The sequence below is a fragment of the Diuraphis noxia genome, unplaced genomic scaffold (assembly GCF_037042655.1).
Source record: "Diuraphis noxia isolate RWA-SAM2 unplaced genomic scaffold, SU_Dnox_SAM2 contig0005, whole genome shotgun sequence".
Lineage (NCBI taxonomy): Eukaryota > Metazoa > Arthropoda > Insecta > Hemiptera > Aphididae > Diuraphis > Diuraphis noxia.
Window position 1 is genome coordinate 27,740,494 of NW_028301715.1, and position 20,249 is coordinate 27,760,742.

The following is a 20,249-nucleotide window of genomic DNA, read 5'->3' on the forward strand; positions in this document are numbered from 1 at the left end:
GAAAAAAGTGATCAGTATAAACCGATTATAAAACCTAACATATTAAGCATAAAATAGAATACCTACACATAAAAAGTGTATTGTATATAGTATTCTATATCTATAGCATATAGAAAGTCAATACCTAACCATATGGAATCTACGTGTGTAATAAACATCATCTATTAAAATATTACATAAGAATTCGTGACGATATTCCCATCAAATCTTAAATGCATTTTTGGGCCGAATAAAGTTTTGAAGTTGTACATAAATGAGCTAGCAATTTTAAATGATAATCTTCGCCATAATCAAAAGACCATTCAAATGTTACTTTAATCGTGTAATTCAATAATTTTCTTACAAACGTTTTTTTTCTATTTTGGTGGGATTATGAAACACAATAAACATATTTTCGAATTAAGCAGCCTCCCCCCCCCCAAACAGATAATACCTATCTTTAGATCCTTTGTGTAAAAAACTGTGCACCGCAAATATTGTTACAAGCTTGGTAGAACGACGATTGTAGATATGAATTATTATTATATCTAGTATAACTATACCATAATATATTATTGGTATTAGTTTCAAACACGCCATCGACAGTGTTAGTAACCTATGTGGTTCGTCGATGTGCGATCGATTATTTGAATCGTGGCGTCATCCAACCTAAATTCAACTACAACTTTATATAGTATAATATTATTGTGTTGTACAACGACTAACAAGCCGAGATATATAGCGACAAGAACATAGAACATCGCACAGTTCAACCGAATTGATGCTTTTTAGCTGAAAATGCTCGAGCAAAAATCATAATATTATTAATATTATAGACACGCACCGTCCGGCCCACTTATATGCTGTAACGAAAATAATTTGGCATTATCGGTTGATTGATAATATATAAAATATATATGTATAAATACATCGAACCTAGAGTGTTTTTATGTTATAATATACAACTAAACAACTCGATATTTTTTAAGTTCGGCTTTTAAACGAAATAAATCACCATATACGAATGTTTATCTCATTTTGGCATTTTAATTTTTTTTTTTTTGTCGACAGCTGATAACAGATGAACTAAAATAATAATGGCCGTTTGTAAGCTTGACGCATCATACAATGACAACACAAGGAAAAATACTTGAGAATACCAAAAAGTTACCTACTACAATGGCGAATCGCCAATAAATAGAGGTGAACAAACTGAAACACGAGCACGATGTTTTTCCTCCACCACATTATTATTACAATGTTCAAAATAGTAAATACTATTATCCGTACATTTACTATTTCAGAATTTAAATTAATATTCATCATTATAAATCAACTACAAAAATATATTATTATTATTATTATTATTAAGAGGACGCCACACCCGCATGTGTTGTCTCCGGTAGTCAGAAAAAAAAGCCACGGAAAAAAAATCCATAGAAAAAAAAGCCAATAAAAAAAATCCAGGGAAAAAAAAGCCACGGGAAAAATAATCCACAGAATAAAAAGCCATGGGAAAAATAAACCACGGAAAAAAAAGTCAAATTAAAATAATTAAATAATTATATATATATTAATTATAATAAATTTTATATATTATATTTATATAAATATAATATATTAAAATTAAAGTATTAAATTAGGTATTATTTAAAATTGTTTACACATTATTGGTCATATTGTATACATATATATATTATATAATTATTAATACACAGGTTATATGTTATATGTTATTATTTATTATTCCATAGTAATAAATATATTTTAGACTCTAAACAGCAATGAATGAAATTCATACAATCATACTGCAATGTATATTTAAAAAAGAATCACCCTGTACCAAGTACATACATTATCTAGGGTAAAAGACATAAATCAATTGATTTCAAGTATGACACACTGTGTTAAAAAATTTTAAATAATACCTAATTTAATACTTTAATTTTAATTTTAATATATTATTTAATTATTTTAATTTGACTTTTTTTTCCGTGGTGTATTTTTCCCATGGCTTTTTATTCTGTGGATTATTTTTCCCGTGGCTTTTTTTTCCCTGGATTTTTTTTATTGGCTTTTTTTTCCGTGGATTTTTTTTCCGTGGCTTTTTTTTCTTACATTCGTTGTCTCCGTCATACAAGTGCGTAGCATAGCAAATTTTACGCTCAGCAGATCACATTTATCTCCGTTATTTTAAAATTTAGAGTGAATTGACCTATTATAAAAATTAAAGGCAAGATTATTACCGAGTGCATCTCATAGGCTTTTTATTATATTTTAATTTTAAGCCGAGTTATGAGTATTTTTAGATATAAAAATTATTTACAATTTTAAAATACTCATTATTCGCTTTAAAATAAAAATATAATAAAAAGCCTATGAGATGCCCTCGGTAATAATCTTGCCTTTAATTTTTATAATAGGTCAATTCACTCTAAATTTTAAATTGAAGGAGATAAACGAGATTTGCTGAGCGTAAAATTTGGTATGCTACGCACTTGTACGACGAAGAAAACACATGCGGGTGCGTCATCTTAATAATAATATTAGAATTACCAAAATTCCACAACGCATAGGTAAGAACTTTATCTGTGTCATAGCGTCGTTATTTGTTTGATAACATAAATATAATTAAAGTTATAAGCTTAAGAAAATACATTTATTTTTTATTTTTTCATTAAATTACTTAAAATTATTGGTTTGTGCTATCAAAAAAATAACAACGCTATGACACAGATAAAGTTCTTACCTATGCGTTATGAAATTTTGAAAATTCTATTATAAATATTGAGGGAGAAAAGTTGTCCCGCGCTAGACAGATTTCGCTATGTTATACGTTTGTAAGACGGAGACAACACATGCGGGTGTGGCGTCCTCTTAATGTTAATACCCTTCGTCCTTTGTCTATATTGAAATAAAACTATCATAGGAACATTTTAAAACAAATGACGGATTACGGCGTTTGAGAAAGTCAAATAAAAGTTTATAAAACAATTTGTCTCTGTTTTATTAAGTTTGTATTCGGTACCAGTTTAAGGGTGATACAAATTGACTGCATGGGCCCTATATTGGTCCACGTGACAAATACCGAATAAATCGTGATGGAGTGGTCGCGAAAACAATGATTAATAATACGATAGTAGCCCTTATGTATATGTGTGTGTGTGTAAATAGAGAGAGAGAGAGAGAAAGAAAGAGAAAGGTATACACATACACACGGTAACAATTAATAATATGATAATAATAATTAATAACCTTAAGAAAAAAAAATCAACCTCAACGATGACCAATGGTCGTAAATCAAATTATCGAACCAACACACGAACGGCAATAACGAACATGATAATTATTGTACGATGGAACGTTAGTTGAAAACTGTGGACAAGGTCGGATATCCTAAGGTCTGTTTAATATGGCGTAATGCGTGATATATTCAACGACTGACATAATCAGTAATCCAATCCAATCGGACATCGGATCGTTATAAAGAGATGCACATCTTTATATCGTACTTTATCGTGAGGGACGGGGCACAACTGTCACAATAAGTCCCAATTTTGGATGGTACCGAAATAGTATTCTTAATATTATGCATGTTAAAAAAAAATCTCATAAAACTATTTATAACCATCAACATGGTAAACATTGAAATGTTGAAAAATAAAAATATATATTCTATAAATTTACAAAAAAAAATAAAATATTAGAGTTAAAATAAAACGGTTAATATTAATTTACCCAAAACACCTATTCTACACAAGACAAGAATACACATAATTACACAATACCTGAAGGACACATCATTAATTAAATATATTATATTAACGCTTGGATACACACCTGTACATAACAAATGTGTATTAAAATAATACAAGTATATAATTATAAATTACAGAGCAATACTGAAGTATATGCAGATTTTATTCAAAAGCTAGTTAGTTTTTTCTTAAAATAAAATGAAAAATGCGAAGGTTACTAATTAGTAAATTCGTGAATAATTGTATCAGTTACCTTTATATCAACAATGCACCACTGAATATGACTCACAGCTCTCATTCTTATCTTACCAATTTCATAATAGTGGTATTTACTGTTTTCTGAACAAAAGTGAACATAGATTTTCAGAACTAGGTAATTGAAATCAATAACAAGGAGGGATTTTATTAATATTTTATAATTTTTATAATCCGTGTACAATAACTCCGTGCATTCAACTCAGCTATAGTTTGAAAAAACATTTCTACTGTAATTGTTATTTATTAAAAAATAATTTAAAAGTTCAAACCGCACAAAATCTGTAAACGCGTGGTAAATTCTATAATTATTTCCGTTTATAAACATCTTAATAGGTATTGAATATTAAGTTTTAATCTTTAATACGATAATTGTTTCCACAATACTATAAAGAAAATGGTTTAACAGTATTAATTAACCTATGTATTTAAGTAGTTAGGTAACAAGATTACTAGCAGTTAGTTAAGCTACAATACCACAGTCACTGATGATATTATACAAATATATGAAATTGATTAATTTTCCGCCCTCAAAAAAAGGGCGGAGAAAATATTGCTAAACCAAACCTAATTTGTTCAAATTGTGCTTTTTTTCTTATAAATTGTTATGCCATTATAACTGCATAATAATAACTACACGAAAATTTTAGTCGTATTTTAGAGTTAATTTTGTGTTTATTTCAAACTTTAACAACTTGGTCCATTACGAAGAAAATATGAAGGTTATCTTGAGAAAATTATTTATATTAAATAAATGGCATGTTATATACTTCATTTAAATATTCTAATAATTAATTTTCATTTGTTTTTTAATTTTAACTCGCTTATTAACTACTAATTTAAAATTTAGTTTTTACACAACAATATTCACTTATATTCTTGGGAATAATTTAAAATATGTTGTCATTCAAAAAATAGTTTTTTTTTTTAATTTAAACTTAAAGAAATAATTATAATAAATCTTAAAATATATATCATATTTTGAAATATAAAAATATCACTTAATAATTGTCGAGATAATAAGTGCTTGTTGTCATCCAATTTATAATACTAGATTTTGAATTACAGACATTAGGAATATTATGTATAAATTAACATGCCATATTAATTAAATTACAATAATATACGGCTGTTATAGCAGCAATATCTTATGATTACAGGCGCGTACGACAGTAAACAATCTGTACAGTCTTTGATTTTACTTTTACTGTACATATATATATCGTGGACACGAATTATTACTTAGGTAGAATTAATCTGTGTGAAGGAATGCAATTAATAGGTATGTACCTACCTTATTATACAATTATACTATACTAAACATTTCGATAACGAAGATAAATTTGATGTGTATTTGATATTGAATGCGCTTAAACCTTATACTTAAAACATTGTGTTAGGTATATATGTTACAGTTAAAGTGTTGACTTCCGTTATTTTATGAAATAACTAGGTACCTAGTTCATGAATATGAATTACCTACGAGTATTAGTTAAAGTATAAAATCATACATGAAAATTATACTCTAACTAGTTATTTTATAGAAAATCTAGTTATTCTATACAATTTTAGTTAGATATACGTTAAAATATATAGAATACATTAAAATTTAAAATATATTATAAGATTTTATTTATTTTAAATTAAAGTAATTACAAATTAGTTATTTGTACATGCAATTGTGACATTTAGAGTTGCATAGTACTTTTTTTCTTCTGCAAAGACACCGCTTTGTATCACATTATTTAATACAAGTGTACTTAAAAAACCCTAATCAGTTCCTAGTGACTAGTGACTACACAGTTGCCGCAGATCTTAATGTAACACTATCATTAGTATGATGGACAGTAAAATAACGATATTGTACATGATAGTTTGTATACAATTAGACACATTAACTAAGTGATGCTAGGTAATATATAAAATAATTAGTTAAAGTATAAATTATATACATTACCTACACGTTTTAGGTATTTTTTAAATTACCTAGTTATTTCATAAAATAACTGATTCAACATTTTAACTCTAACATATACACATAATATACTATATACATCAAATACATCATAAGCGAATCAACATAGCAAATTTGCAACGTTTAAAATAGTATAAAATGTGTTTACAGTACTACAAAGATATACATATTTACTATTTTATTCACAATAATCATTAATTACTATACATTGAGAATGCATATAGTCGGTAACTCACTATGCATAGTTGGTATATAAATATATTTAAATAATAAAATTGATAGTTCTCATGTTTAACAATGCCTACATGATATTGCAATATAATTCAGTATATATAAATTACTTTACTATTCGATTAACAAACAAAAACATCATTGTTAAAAAATCAATAAATACACTCATATATCTAATTTAAATAAAAAATATACAATATTCAATCAATATATTATATTTTACATTTTAATACTTAATAGACATGTACGTAACTATGAATAAAATACATTGAGTTTCAAAACCACTAACCAGATAATTTGTTCTTGTGCGGTTATTGAAGAAGAAAAAATTTAAGACACAATAAATATTTTATTTTTAATTTTAATAATGATACAACGATCCGAATTGCAAGTTTACATAAATGAAAAGATAATAAACAGAATTTATGTGCGTAGCAGATGCTAAGCGAAAAAACCTATTGAAGATAATTACTGCGCATGTTGAATTATTGAGCAAGAAGTTCGAATTAACTATAATTTTTGCTATGTAAAAAAGAAATAATAGAATAAATTTCCGTAGGTTATATATTATATATATATATATAACAAGCTGCAATAATAACAATGCGTATTACGATATTAGATTAAATTTACCAGATCATTGCTGCATGTTATTTACATGTGATCCCAGAACTTAAATAATTAATTATTTATGTTACATTAAACTAGGTACGTTATTGTCTGTTGGCCAAATTTTCGTTAATATTGTAGTCTATACCTATTGCCTATTCTACGATATATACATACGCATTTATTATTATAATTAATTTATTACATAGCTGGTGTTAAATGTAATTATAATACAATATATTATATTGTGACGTATCGTGTTAATAACGTATACAAAATAATATTACGTCAACCACTTATATTTATTTTCATTTTACCGAAAGCGACACAAAAACTGAGAACAAAACAATCATTGAATAACTTCTCAAAAAAATTACATGTCAACAGTATGTAACACGGAAAGCAGTACCTACACCAACTATTATGTTAATCGTAAAATGGCATATAAACCAGACGGCTCTAGGAGGAGGCTGGAGGTGGAGGAGACAACTCACCCAGAAACTTTAGAAAAATTTGTTCAGAACGTATGACGTAAAACATGGACCTGTATTAAAAATTATAATTGGTATGAAAGTTACAGGAAAAATCTAATAACTTATAGACCCACGGCATTCGCATACTAAACTTATGAGGGATCCCAGTTGAACCTTCTAAAATAAAATATTATCAGCCCACCCTTAAAAATAAAAATCCTGACAATTATACGCAACTAATATACAGACATACAGACATACACACTGCAGAATTCTCAGAACATTTGTCGAAACGTCAGAAACACAAACTCCCACCTCCTAGGTACCGCACAAAAATAATATAATAACGTGAAGTAGAAGGAAAGACACGTCTTCTAGTGAATTCTCGGCATCATCAATGTGGAAAGGTAAACAATATAGTATTAGGTAGTTTATTATACATAAATACCAAAAAATTTGCGTATGGTTTATACGTACATGTATTACGACGGCACGGCGTTTTGTGAGGCAGACCTACCACCTCTACTATCACTCATCTATACACAATAATATTATTATTATTATATTCCGTCTAGAGGCACACTTTCGTTTTCCGATATTCAATTAAGAATTCTCAACAGGACCGTTACGACACAAACGTAATATAATGTGTATACACTAAAAATACATACATACAGTCGGAAACTTGACCTAAAACTATTTGTTTTTTTTTTTTTTGTATGAGATAGGTACACGTCCTGCTGGCAATGCACCATTATTATATCAAATATCCTGAATCAATATATAATCACCAACACCTACGGAAAACGAACAACGCAAGAAATATCATCAGAAAAAAACTCCGTCCGCTTAAATAATATAGGTAATATTATTATATCATGCGCATTGCACGGCTGAGGCGTACTGTTCGCCATTCAGTTAACACGAGCGAGTACGACCACATTTAGCTATACAATACACGCACCAATGTTTGAAAACGTCCGCAAACACAATATTGCACATTTAAATTTTTTCATAACGAGTACGTATTTGACTAATAACTACACAACACGAGGAAAGATTCTCATAAAGTCATAAGCACAACCTACCTACATCGAAATAATGGGAGAGACCAGCCCGCTGCTGTATACGAAATAATATCGAATGTGTGTATACTGTAAACATAATATTATATACATATATACCTATAAAGTGTATGTTTATCCCATTGAAATATTTTAATATTTAATGTATTCATATTTCAACGACTGTTCAATAAAGGTGGTCAAGGTAATACGAAATAGTACACAACGAGTTACTGCAGACGACTGACGAGTCTATACTACGGCATTAAATAAAATTTTTATTTTATTTTTATTTTTATACATTATTATATTATTATTTATAGTTGTTACCTGTATGCCTGTAATGTAAGATAAAAAGTTAGTGGAAGTACCTACCAAGAACAAGATGCTACAGATTATATAATAGTAGGTATGTACCAAAATTGTTAGTTAAAACCTAGTATAAACCTAAGAAAACCATCAGTAATAATAACACAATAATAATTGTTTAATAATATTCCAATTTGTTCAATTAAATTAACATACATGAAAACTATGTAAAATTGGATCTCATCCATTTTTCTAATATGATTAATATTAGAACCAAAAATTATAAGTACTCAAAATCTGAAATACTACAAGATGTTTATACTAAAATAAGCATTTGAGTATATTACACATTTTTCAATGTTTATACTATCAAAACGTATTTTAATTTTTAATACAGTATAGGTAATATATAACACTGATGAATATGTTGTAACAAAAATTATGCATATAGTTCGTTTATAAAAACATCAGGGAAGACATTGTTACTTATAAGTTTTTTTTACAATACCTAGTTAAATTTTTAAATTTTATTGTGTGCTTTAAACACTTGATTAGAATAGATACCTTAAACTAATGAGATGCTATTTAGAGATATTGCATTTTGAAATTAAACCTCAACAAACATTGATTCTAGATTCTTGATAAGTTACCACCTGAGGTTTTTAACAATGTGTTGTTGTTCTCCGAATAATGCTTAATATGATTTTAATTTGATTAAATTCAAAAATGAATAGTTTAAAAAATTACATTATGAAATAATGTAATATGGATTTTGGAACCATATGTTCAAGGATTAAAATAAATCAATATCACAAAATACAATAACAAAAACATAATTGATAGCAATGGGTTATAATGAAAATAACTAATACCTAAAAACCTGCATTACGCATTCCGTACACAGAAAGTATTACTTATTATAATACACGTGGAAAAGAAATTTTACAAAATTATAAGCTGTAAAAATAAATTGAGATTTACTAAGGTCCAAAATAGATCGGAATTGTTAATGTTATTATTTACAGAGCAAGAATAAAAAATCAAAAATAATAATATAAATTACATATTATGATAAATATTTTTTAAATTAATTTTCCTTCCTTACATATTTGAATTGTAACTAACTACTTTGAAAATCAAAATATATGAAAAACTTAGAAACTGTTCCTACATTAGAATTATTTGCAACCTTTGAACTAAAGTCTGCGCATATCTATGAGTGCTATGACCAGTAAAATTAATTTTAAAATGTTAAAATGTAGATATAAGATGTTGGTATTTAGATAGTAAAATTAATAAAATTAATTAGGTTAAATGCATTTGTATATAATTAAAAGATAAAATGCTTATGACAACAGGTCATGACTTTTTATTGAATTAATCAAAGTAATGAATAATATGTCAATAATTGGAAAGAAAACATTGATATGCTGCTACGTGGAGTTAAAATAAAAATTATTTATTTATTTTAACAAATTTAATAAATGATTAAATAATTAGGTACAAATAAAAACTGTCTATATAATTTATCTGTAGGTACATATGACTCGAATTTTTTATTTTTTTTATTTTTAATTAAGAACATTTAACAATCTGTACTCGTGGTACAATAAGCTTAATAGATATTTGAATTACAATAGTAATAGAATTAATACAAACACAAACGCAACAGCAATATATGACTCGAATTAATTCTGTTTTCCCTTAGTTAAACTATAATAGCATGCTAGTATTAATTAATATGATAAATGAACCTAATAGCAAATACAGTAAATTAGATTGTTTAGGTCAAAATATTTAGGTAAAATAATTTAATAACACCCACTTACTAATAACAGAGATAATTCTTCAATGTAAAATCAGTATAATCATATTATCACAACTATCAGAACAATATATTTGTTGTTTAGATTATTTTTATTAGGTAGGTAAATACAATGACAAACAGATACTAAGAAGAGTCAGTAATTTTATAAATTTAATGATTTTTGTAAGGTTTACCAACTTATTTACTTAATGTCAATAATGTCATTATATGAATTTATAGACATCAATACAAAAAATAATATTAGAAATCATCAAAACATATATGCTATATAAGTACTACAGCTAAAATAAATTATTTCAAAGGTCACAGCGATTGACACTTATAAGGTGATAATGCACTACCTTGTGGTTGTTATTCAAGGCAGCATTGAGTGTTTTGCTGTACTACTTAACACAACCTATTAGAATAAAGCATGCATATTGGATAGTAGACTATACAAACGCATATAGATTCCACAGAAAAATCAATAAACAAATGAAAATATGACAGAATTAACATTTTAAATTTTTTTCTAAACAATAGTAGATGCCTTCCTACATAGGAACTGTACTATAATATACATACATAAAACAATATGTTTTAATAGGACAAGGAGTAATGGGACAAACAAGCGACCATTTAAATTCTATCAGTTAAACGCGGGGTCAAACGCTATTGTCCAGAATAAAGGTGACTGACAATAAAAAATTATTTTAAAGCGGTTTTTTTTATGTGTCAAAAGTCATTAGTCTAGTTTTAAACCATATCATTTTAAACATATTTGAAACGCGTGTTTCTACTAACCATTTTTTTACGGTTTAAAAAAAATATAGTTTTGGATCAAACTTTTGCTTTTCACTGGTTAACTATTTAAAAGTTTGTGGTGGAGAAACTATACCAAGTGGCAAGTATACGTTTAGATATGACAGGTCAATTTCAACATACTACGCGCAGCCGTCACAACAGTTGTAATAACACAATAAAAAAAATTATTTACATAAGTAAGGGGCGTCCGATCGCTTACCCAAAAACGAATGATTCTGTCGGTCAGCGTCTTCTCTTCAAGACAGCATTTCCAAGAAAAAACGACTTTCGATAGGTTTCTAGCTCTATCTCTCACACTTCCTCTGTTTAACAACTTTGGTGCTTCACGAAACAAACGGTCACCCTACGCGATATTGGAGGTAATAACGACCGTTCTGGACGAATGCAGACGACAATTGGAAACGAGAATACTCGTCCGGCGGCGATGGAGATTGGCATCAGACGCCATGACGAAGACTGGACGAATGGCAAACGGCGATGGACGCGGTTGAAAAACAATCGTTTGACATCCGAACAAGTGCACAAAAAAAGCCTAACGAAAATAAATATAACACGGCCGTCCTGGCCCGATTGAAACGATTAGTTTTAGGCTTTAGCCAATACTACAGAACAATTTGTTGATAACTTACTGATAAGTCGCCGACATGGCAGCATAGCAGCGCTGCAGCAGAGTATGAATGATAACGACCGGCGCGGCGAGACGCTATTAAAGGTTAGTGGTTGAAGATAACAATTTCGCGGGGTTATTATTATTGTACACTGTAGTTCGACTGGCATGCACTAAGCAGCAGCAGCAGCTGCAGGCTGGTCCAGTTTTTATTTGTTATCGCTTTAATTAGTAATCGTATATTCGTATAATTATTATAAACGTGTATCTGTCTAAGAAATGTAATATTTTAATGGACCAAGCATTATAGGCATCGTATTATAATGATATTATAAACACATCGTATTATTAAAGGACAATAAACAACTCATCAGCGTAATATTATATTGATAATTGATCCATTAAATGTTCATTGATTGTTTATGCAACCCAACTTATACTGCATAAGTATGATGTTTTTAATTTTTAAACTAATTAGCATTTTCTTTTCAATCATTAATAAGTTGGTGCTATTTGATAGGTAGATATATCTAAAACCTTTTTATAATAGTCTACAGACGTATTTGTTATGTAATATATATAAATATTATATATTTATATACAATATGTATGTAACTAAGGACTGTATTATACCTACATATTATATATATTTTATAATATTATGTTCAAACGAACATTAAACCGACAGTCGACGACGACCGATTTGCGATTAATGTCATCCATCAACGGGCTATAAACAGCTGATATATTGTATTATTTTCAGGTCAATCATTTTAACGTGAACCTGTGAGCTAGTCGATAGATTACTCAACATAGAGGTACCTCCGTCTCCGGTCAGTAAAATATCATATTTTAAAAACAGTTTTGACATAAGCTCGATTCTAACTAACAACTATAACAAGGCATTCATAAATTAATATAATAATCGTAAAATCTTTTATAATATTATAATATATCAACTATATATTACCTATACATATTATATATATAAAATAAATTAATGAAATATTTATAGCCGGAACCCAACGTTTAAAATTCAAATATTAATAAAGCCATATTAATGTTTATTAAAATAAATCCATCCAAGTAGCTGTCGCAAAATAAAAATAAGATTAATTTTATACTTTATATTTTAAACCTTTGTAAGTAACCAATAAGTATATAAGTATATAATAAGTATATAACTACAACAAGACATGTGTATTGTATATTTATATAAATAAAATATTTAGCTAAAAAATTGTGTACCTCTTCAATAATATCCTCGTCGACAACCGATAAGTAAGCAAGTATATTGCATTGATATACGTAGTAGGTCGAAGGTATATAGATATAAGTAAGTATTTAAGTAAAACGAGTGGTAGACGGTAGTATCTATAATGCCAAATGTAAACGCGAATTTTAAATTCGATTTGTGTGAATAATACCATTATACCAAGTAAAACAACTCGTTTTGTTTGAATGCTAGCAATCAATTATAACTAATAGGTCATACATAATAATATAATATATTTTATATATATACCAATATAAATATATAATACTAATATAGGTGAGCGATTGAAAAAAATCCTATACGTGGCATATAATATTATGTATTTATGATAATTTATCTAATTCATATTGGTAATAAAATAACAATTAACAACTATATGCGAAATTGCCCAGAATAACGTCGATGAAAATTTATGATGATAATTATTATGATATAACAGTAAATTTAAATGTATGGTTATTATATCTAGACCGTCATATAATATATTAGACTATAGTCTTATTGAGAGCAATGAGAGCTAAATCTAGAAATGAAGTATATCATATTATGAGCATTTTTAAGTTGTAAATATTATGTTTTACCTCAGCGTATCAGTTTAAACACAATCATTACAAATATTATAAATTTTAACATTGTTAATTTCAGAGCAATATTATTAAAAACAGACGAGAATCACGTTAGTTTTTAAGTTGATTCTATTGGATCACACACAATTTAAAACGAAATAAATTAGAATTTTAGAATAAAAAACTACTCTATAAATGATAATTAATTTTTGTTCTATTAAAATTGCATTTATTAGGTTGGTAATTAATTTGGAACCCAAATCCGAAAGTCGGATGGACGGGAAAGTTGTGTTTAACTTCCCGTAGATAGTACTCCCTATTTTTTTATACTTTGATAATATATGTGGGACGATCCCGGAGGTGGTGCAACTCCGGGCCAACCCGCGGTGGAGCGAGAGCAAGCTCCCAATCTCCACCAATTTTATAAAAATTAGTTTAACATATGAATCACTTTGTAAGTGATTTATCAGATGTTAAGCTGATAAGAACAGATACTACACTTTTGATCTTAGCCATTAGGCCGAGAAGCGATGCCGTTGGATCGACTAACACAGTTTTATATAGAAACACTTAGCAGTGTGACGTCTGGAGGCGCACACCAACCGAAGCCTCGTTCACACGCTCTAATTGTTTCTTTCGGTACAAATAGCATCGTTCAATACAGCTTCGTTAAACTTTAAACGGTAATAATTGGTTTTAAAACGAAAAACGACTAAATGTCGATTGCGTTTCGTCAGTGGAAATCGGTATTCGTTGTACGTACGATACTGATAGGTTTATAAGCGCCATCTATCAGTCATAATAACACGCACTAAACTTCTATGCTGCACGCTGCACCCGTTTTTTAAAAACTTTCAATATGCAATCTTAATGATATTTTGGAAACTACACTATACCATTATACTATACATTGTATAGAAGATGATACATTTAGATTCCAAACGAGAAAAGAGTAATACTATATTGATTTAAGATGCTGTTTATTTTTAAATAAGAAATTTTATACGCTATCTATGATCTATTGGTTATAGTACACAACAAAATTGTACAGACTATAAACAGTATAAACACCACATCCGTTTTGTCACAATATGGAATGCTGAAAACCAAACAATACGTCCATAATACTTAAACTTAGTTATACACCATATAAAAAACACAATTTTATAATTTTTGGTATTAAAGATAAAAAATAACGAATTTCAAAACAATAACAACGTTAAGACGGGGAAAATAATATTACTCTCTGTATCGTGTTTACATTTGGTTTCTTAGTCTCTCAGTCCTCAGGTGACTGACGATAATACGATATATTTTAGTCTTGAATAATTTTGAATGTAAATATTATTTTAATTATAATATTTTAGTTGAAGGAACTCGACATTTTTTTTGTATACATTTTTTCTTTGACCATAATGTCAAGAAATGACCGTATTATTTTTTGATTCGTCTAAGCTAATAAAATAATGTAAAATGACTTCTAACCTGTTTTAATAATTTATAAAACCAAATTAAAGTATTTGATTAACTAACCTTGAAAACATATTAGGTCACCCATCCATCATTTGGTTTCGCACAATGTTTTAAGTTTCTTCCGTGTACGAAATTCGAATCATTAATAACGGGAATACTTAAAAATAAATGGAAAATTTGAAATAGTTGCATTTTTCACCAAAACTTTTTAGTTTGAAATAAAGTAGGGTATTTTATTGACTGCGTAGTTAGCCAAACAACATGGTGTTATTGTGATGTATTAAAAATTATTTGAATTAAATAATATTCAGTTTTTTTTTTGGAGGAGGAGGAGGAGGGGGTGAGAAATGGGTCACATGGTATATTATTATATCAACAAAATTTAATTCACTTAAATAACGATCACTACTGATTAATATGTCTAATTTTGATATCTTTATTTATATGAAACTATATAATAACCAGGCACGTATCCAGGGGGGGGTCTGGACCCCCCCGAAATTTTTGTGCACCGACACATAAAATCATTAGGGCTTAATAGCAATAGGTTTTATATATCAATTAAGTATAAAAATTGTACTAACAATTTATTTCGACCCCCCCCCCCCCAAAAAAAAATAAAATCCTGGCTACGTGCCTGATAATAACTTAACTAACTTAAAACCTCCTCTTTCCTTGTACTATCAGATGCATATTATTATTGTTATACATATCTTATGATCGATAGTTAGTACTGATACTCTATAGTATCTAACTATAATAGTTAACGTATAATAGCACTAGTTACCTACTTATGTATACAGTACTTATACAATATAATTATACGACTCATAATGGCATAATATTGCACGCCCATCTCCGCGTTACAATGATATGTATAGGTACATATTATATAATTTATATTATTATTATTTTATGCTATGATGATGCGGTTCTCGCAGTGGATACCGTGGTTGTATTTTTCTTACCAAGCGTAAATAATATATATACCTATTTTAAATCACGTGGCTGACGAAATAATAATATACGCGTTTTTAGACACAAACCGACGCCATCCAGGGGGCCTAGGTGCCAAGCCTATCTATATAAATATATAACTGTCATTATAAAATCACGAAAAAATTTTACACTTACTAAAGTTTTGACGGGTAAGTCAATAATATCCAAACAAAACATATATTTATAGCCAATATTTTTATTTCGTGACTAATCACCGTATAATATATGTGTATGTGTATTAGATTATTTAGGTATTTACCGAACATTTAATGCAACCGCATGCATAATATGTATACATTATACATATATATGTACGAATGTAATATGTACCTAGTACCTACCTATACCAGTGGCAGTAATGGTACAATATATATTTTATATCTATTCATAATCTAAAATATTAATTAATAATTTAACAGTTTTTAATTTATAATAAGTTAAGATAAGTAGGTACTTATTGAATTCATATACATACCTAATCATTTTAAACATTATACCTATATAATGTATTACATAACACATATTAAAATTATTTTAAGTTTTAATAAAAACCGAAAAGACAAGTGTGATCAAATTTTAATGAATTTCTTGATCATTTTTACACTTCATATTTTTTTCCTAAAACAAAACATTTTTGTAACCTTGACTTCCATTTATAGTAATTGACAGATTGAAAATTTCCTTAAAAAATTCCATGCAACGAAAGATTTGATTAGTGCCATATTATATTATATTATTTGTATAATATTTATTCAAATTTAAGCAAATAAAGTATTTTAGATTCTAAACAGTGGAATTAATATATTGATTTTACAATGAAAAACATTTTTTTTTGTAACTGTGGTTAGGTACTCATAAGTTTTTGTTAGTGAAAATTAAAAAAATTAAATTATAATATAATATTATTACCTATTTTGGCAATAATTTGAATAGTTATAATTTTCAATAATTCGTCAAAATAACGAAAATTTTTTTACACATACCTATCTGAAAATTTAAAATATAATACAAGATTCCTCATTATCCACCGTATTCGCACAGAAATTATTTCTTGGTTTATAATGATTGTATATAATTTAATTCAAATTCAATACTAGGAGCGTTACCCACTGGCCCACATTTTATGTTCGCAATGTCTAGAATTTGCAAGTACTAATTAAGACTGGAATTATTGAATATTTTTACATTATAGGCAAAATTCAAACAGCATTTCAATGTGTTTACCCAGAAAGTCTAAACATACATCTCACAACTACATACATCCAATCCAATAGTCTATTTAGGTGTGGTTGGCAAGAGTTTACAAGTCCATTCCTAGAATTTACTAAACCGGACAAACTTTCAACGTTTTATATCCTTAACCCAAGTAGACCTTCAATAAAGTATTAAAGTTTTAAGTATAGCCAGAATAGATAGAACTGACTTATGAATTCTGAGATTGGACTTTTGCAGTAAGTTGCAAAATCTTGCGAACTCCAATAGCATAATATAATATAGAGAATGTTTTGAAACCTGTATGGATTTTCTGGGTCAACATAAAATATCATGTCCCCTGGGATAATTTGCACTTGTGAATTATTGAAAATTATTTTCTTACTCAGGTCTTGAATTGTGAAATCTTTAAATGAAACTGAAAGGCCAACTTCGCGGACGTGTAATTTCTGTTCGCGGGTAGGTATATATTATTTCATGTATACTTTATCTGCAATTCAGCTTATTGTTCATGTTGCATGAATAAGTTATGTTGAAAACCAATTATGTTTACATAATTTAACCACTGTAAGCACGGCCGATAAAAATGAACCAACATTTGGGTGTGCAAAATGATAGACTTCGAATAGACTCGGCGTGTCAATATTTAATACCTGTAATCTGTTTAAGTGCACTGGCATACTTACGAAAGCTTCATGTCCATTACGTACAACTGTACCGTTAGATGTATAGGTACAACAGTTATACTGTTCGACTGTTGCTCGCTATATATATTCCTATACGCATTAACGTTGAGTTTATTGTAATTTTCTAAGTTTTGTTGTAATCCACTAAATAGATAATTTTTATAAATCGCTGTATTAATATGTAGGTATAGCTTGGGAGAGTTGGGGTGTTTTAATTCATTTTAGACTCACTGAATTAGGCGTTTAGGCCTAACCTATTATATTTTCACATTTGCCATTAATACTGTAATAACATATTTGAGTAAGAACACTAAGAACGTATATATGCACATGATGCTTTTACGAGTCAACAGCAGTATACGAGTAGAGGACAACTGAAGTTCAATAAATAAAAGCGGAAAAGTGGATATCGCTCTGCTGTACCTACAGTAAGTTACAAGTGGGTTACTGACCCACTGTAATGGATGAAATCAAATTTGAATCCAATGATATTATATCATTGTATGCGAAAAACGATTCTGAACAGAGACGGTTTATCTGACTAATTAGGATATATTATTATAGATCATTAAAAATTTTCAAATCTTAGATTTAAAAAGAAAAATTTTCATGAATTTCTAGCATAAAATATTTTGCGAATTTTCGTGATTTGTACGTATGTCATCAAAATTGAAACTTTGAATACTTATAAAAAAAAAAAATTGTGACTATACCTATACTTCTTTTATTTTTCAACTGATACTATAACAATATGTTAGGAGCCTTGTATTAATTTTCAAGCTTTTCTACCCAACAAATACATTTTTACCGATAGGTATCAATTTAAACAAAAACTAATAATAATCGAAAATTGCATATGACTATTAATAGTTCAACTAAAGTCGAATTTTTTTGAAAATTTGATGTTAGATAGCAAATAATCATATAAACATTCGGTGAAAATTTCATGTGTTGATGGTCATTTGTTTTCAAGTTACATCAAAAACCAAAATGGATTTTTTCGAAAATCAATTGTGTGTAAAAATTCCCGTTTTTTCCTTATCTAATTTTTAGTTTGTTTATCCCAATCATAAAGAAAAATACTGGGAATTTTTTAACCTAAAGCACCAACTAGATTCACTTTCTGATCGAACGAGGTACTGAAGTCGAAAATCGAAGCACTTTTACTGCCCCAAAACGCGATGACAGACACAAAAAAAAAACACTCACATCATTGTAAAGTCAATACATTCCTCGCTTCGCTCAGAATCTAATATGTCGGTGTACATGGTGAGTAATTTTCATTTTAGATCGATATCGATTGTATAAATGTATAATAATATAGACAAAGCGTATTATCATCATATAGACACTTTATAGGTCAAGTATTTAAGCAGGTGAATCAGTGGCGAACCCAGGGGGGTGGACCCCGGGTCCGGACCCCCCCCCCCCTTGGCTTATGTCATAGTTTTATTTTTATTTTTAAAAGTTTCCGTGAAATGTTCATCGAAACTTATCGAAACATTATCAATATATTAACTGAAGAAAAACGGCGCTTGGATTTTACACTTTAAATACCTAATAAGACTTATGAGTTATGACTATACCATAATTTAATCGGCATAATAATAATAATTAATTGACATACATTGTAAATATAAATTTAAAAATGTAAATAATATAATTGTGTTTTTTTTATTGGTCTTAAACCCGGCAAATTGTGTTTATTAAGAAATGAAATGTATGTATATACTCAGGAAAAAGGCATAAAAACAGTAGTTAAATACATTTTTTTGGACCCCCCCTTGAATAAATCCTGGTTGTGCCACTGAGGTGAATACCTTCTACACTTATACCTTTAGCTTTAATAACAGCAATTTCCATTCCGACTAACATAATAGATACCTGCCTATAAAAGGTATTGGATGAAATAAACGCATGCACATGTTGGTGTTTAACACTATAAAATTGACAAATTGTGATTGAAGTTTGTAAATTAAAATTGTATTGCATTTGTACTGCTGCAGTATACATATAATATTATTAGTATTGTAGCCTTAGAAAAACTACGATTCAGGCCACTCTGGACATAGCCTCACTTAATACTGACTAGATAACACACCGACTAAAGGCAATTTAAAACTTAAATAAAAATGTATTTTCTTA

At 28.4% G+C, this 20,249-nt stretch overlaps 1 protein-coding gene and 1 non-coding gene across 2 annotated transcripts in view; both read right to left on the minus strand.

Annotated features, from left to right (window-relative positions):
• The window catches only part of LOC107169921 (very long chain fatty acid elongase AAEL008004-like), a 48,334-nt gene extending 36,711 nt beyond the window's left edge, over positions 1-11,623 (minus strand). The window contains exon 1 of the mRNA XM_015519887.2: positions 11,485-11,623. The gene's annotated coding sequence lies outside the window, so the exon portion shown is untranslated. The remainder of the gene's footprint in view (positions 1-11,484) is intronic.
• A 2,449-nt stretch (positions 11,624-14,072) lies between these two features.
• Positions 14,073-14,266, minus strand: LOC149055158 (U2 spliceosomal RNA). Its single transcript, XR_016192245.1, has one exon. It is a non-coding gene; the product is annotated as a U2 spliceosomal RNA (small nuclear RNA).
• Between the last annotated feature and the right edge of the window lie 5,983 nt (positions 14,267-20,249).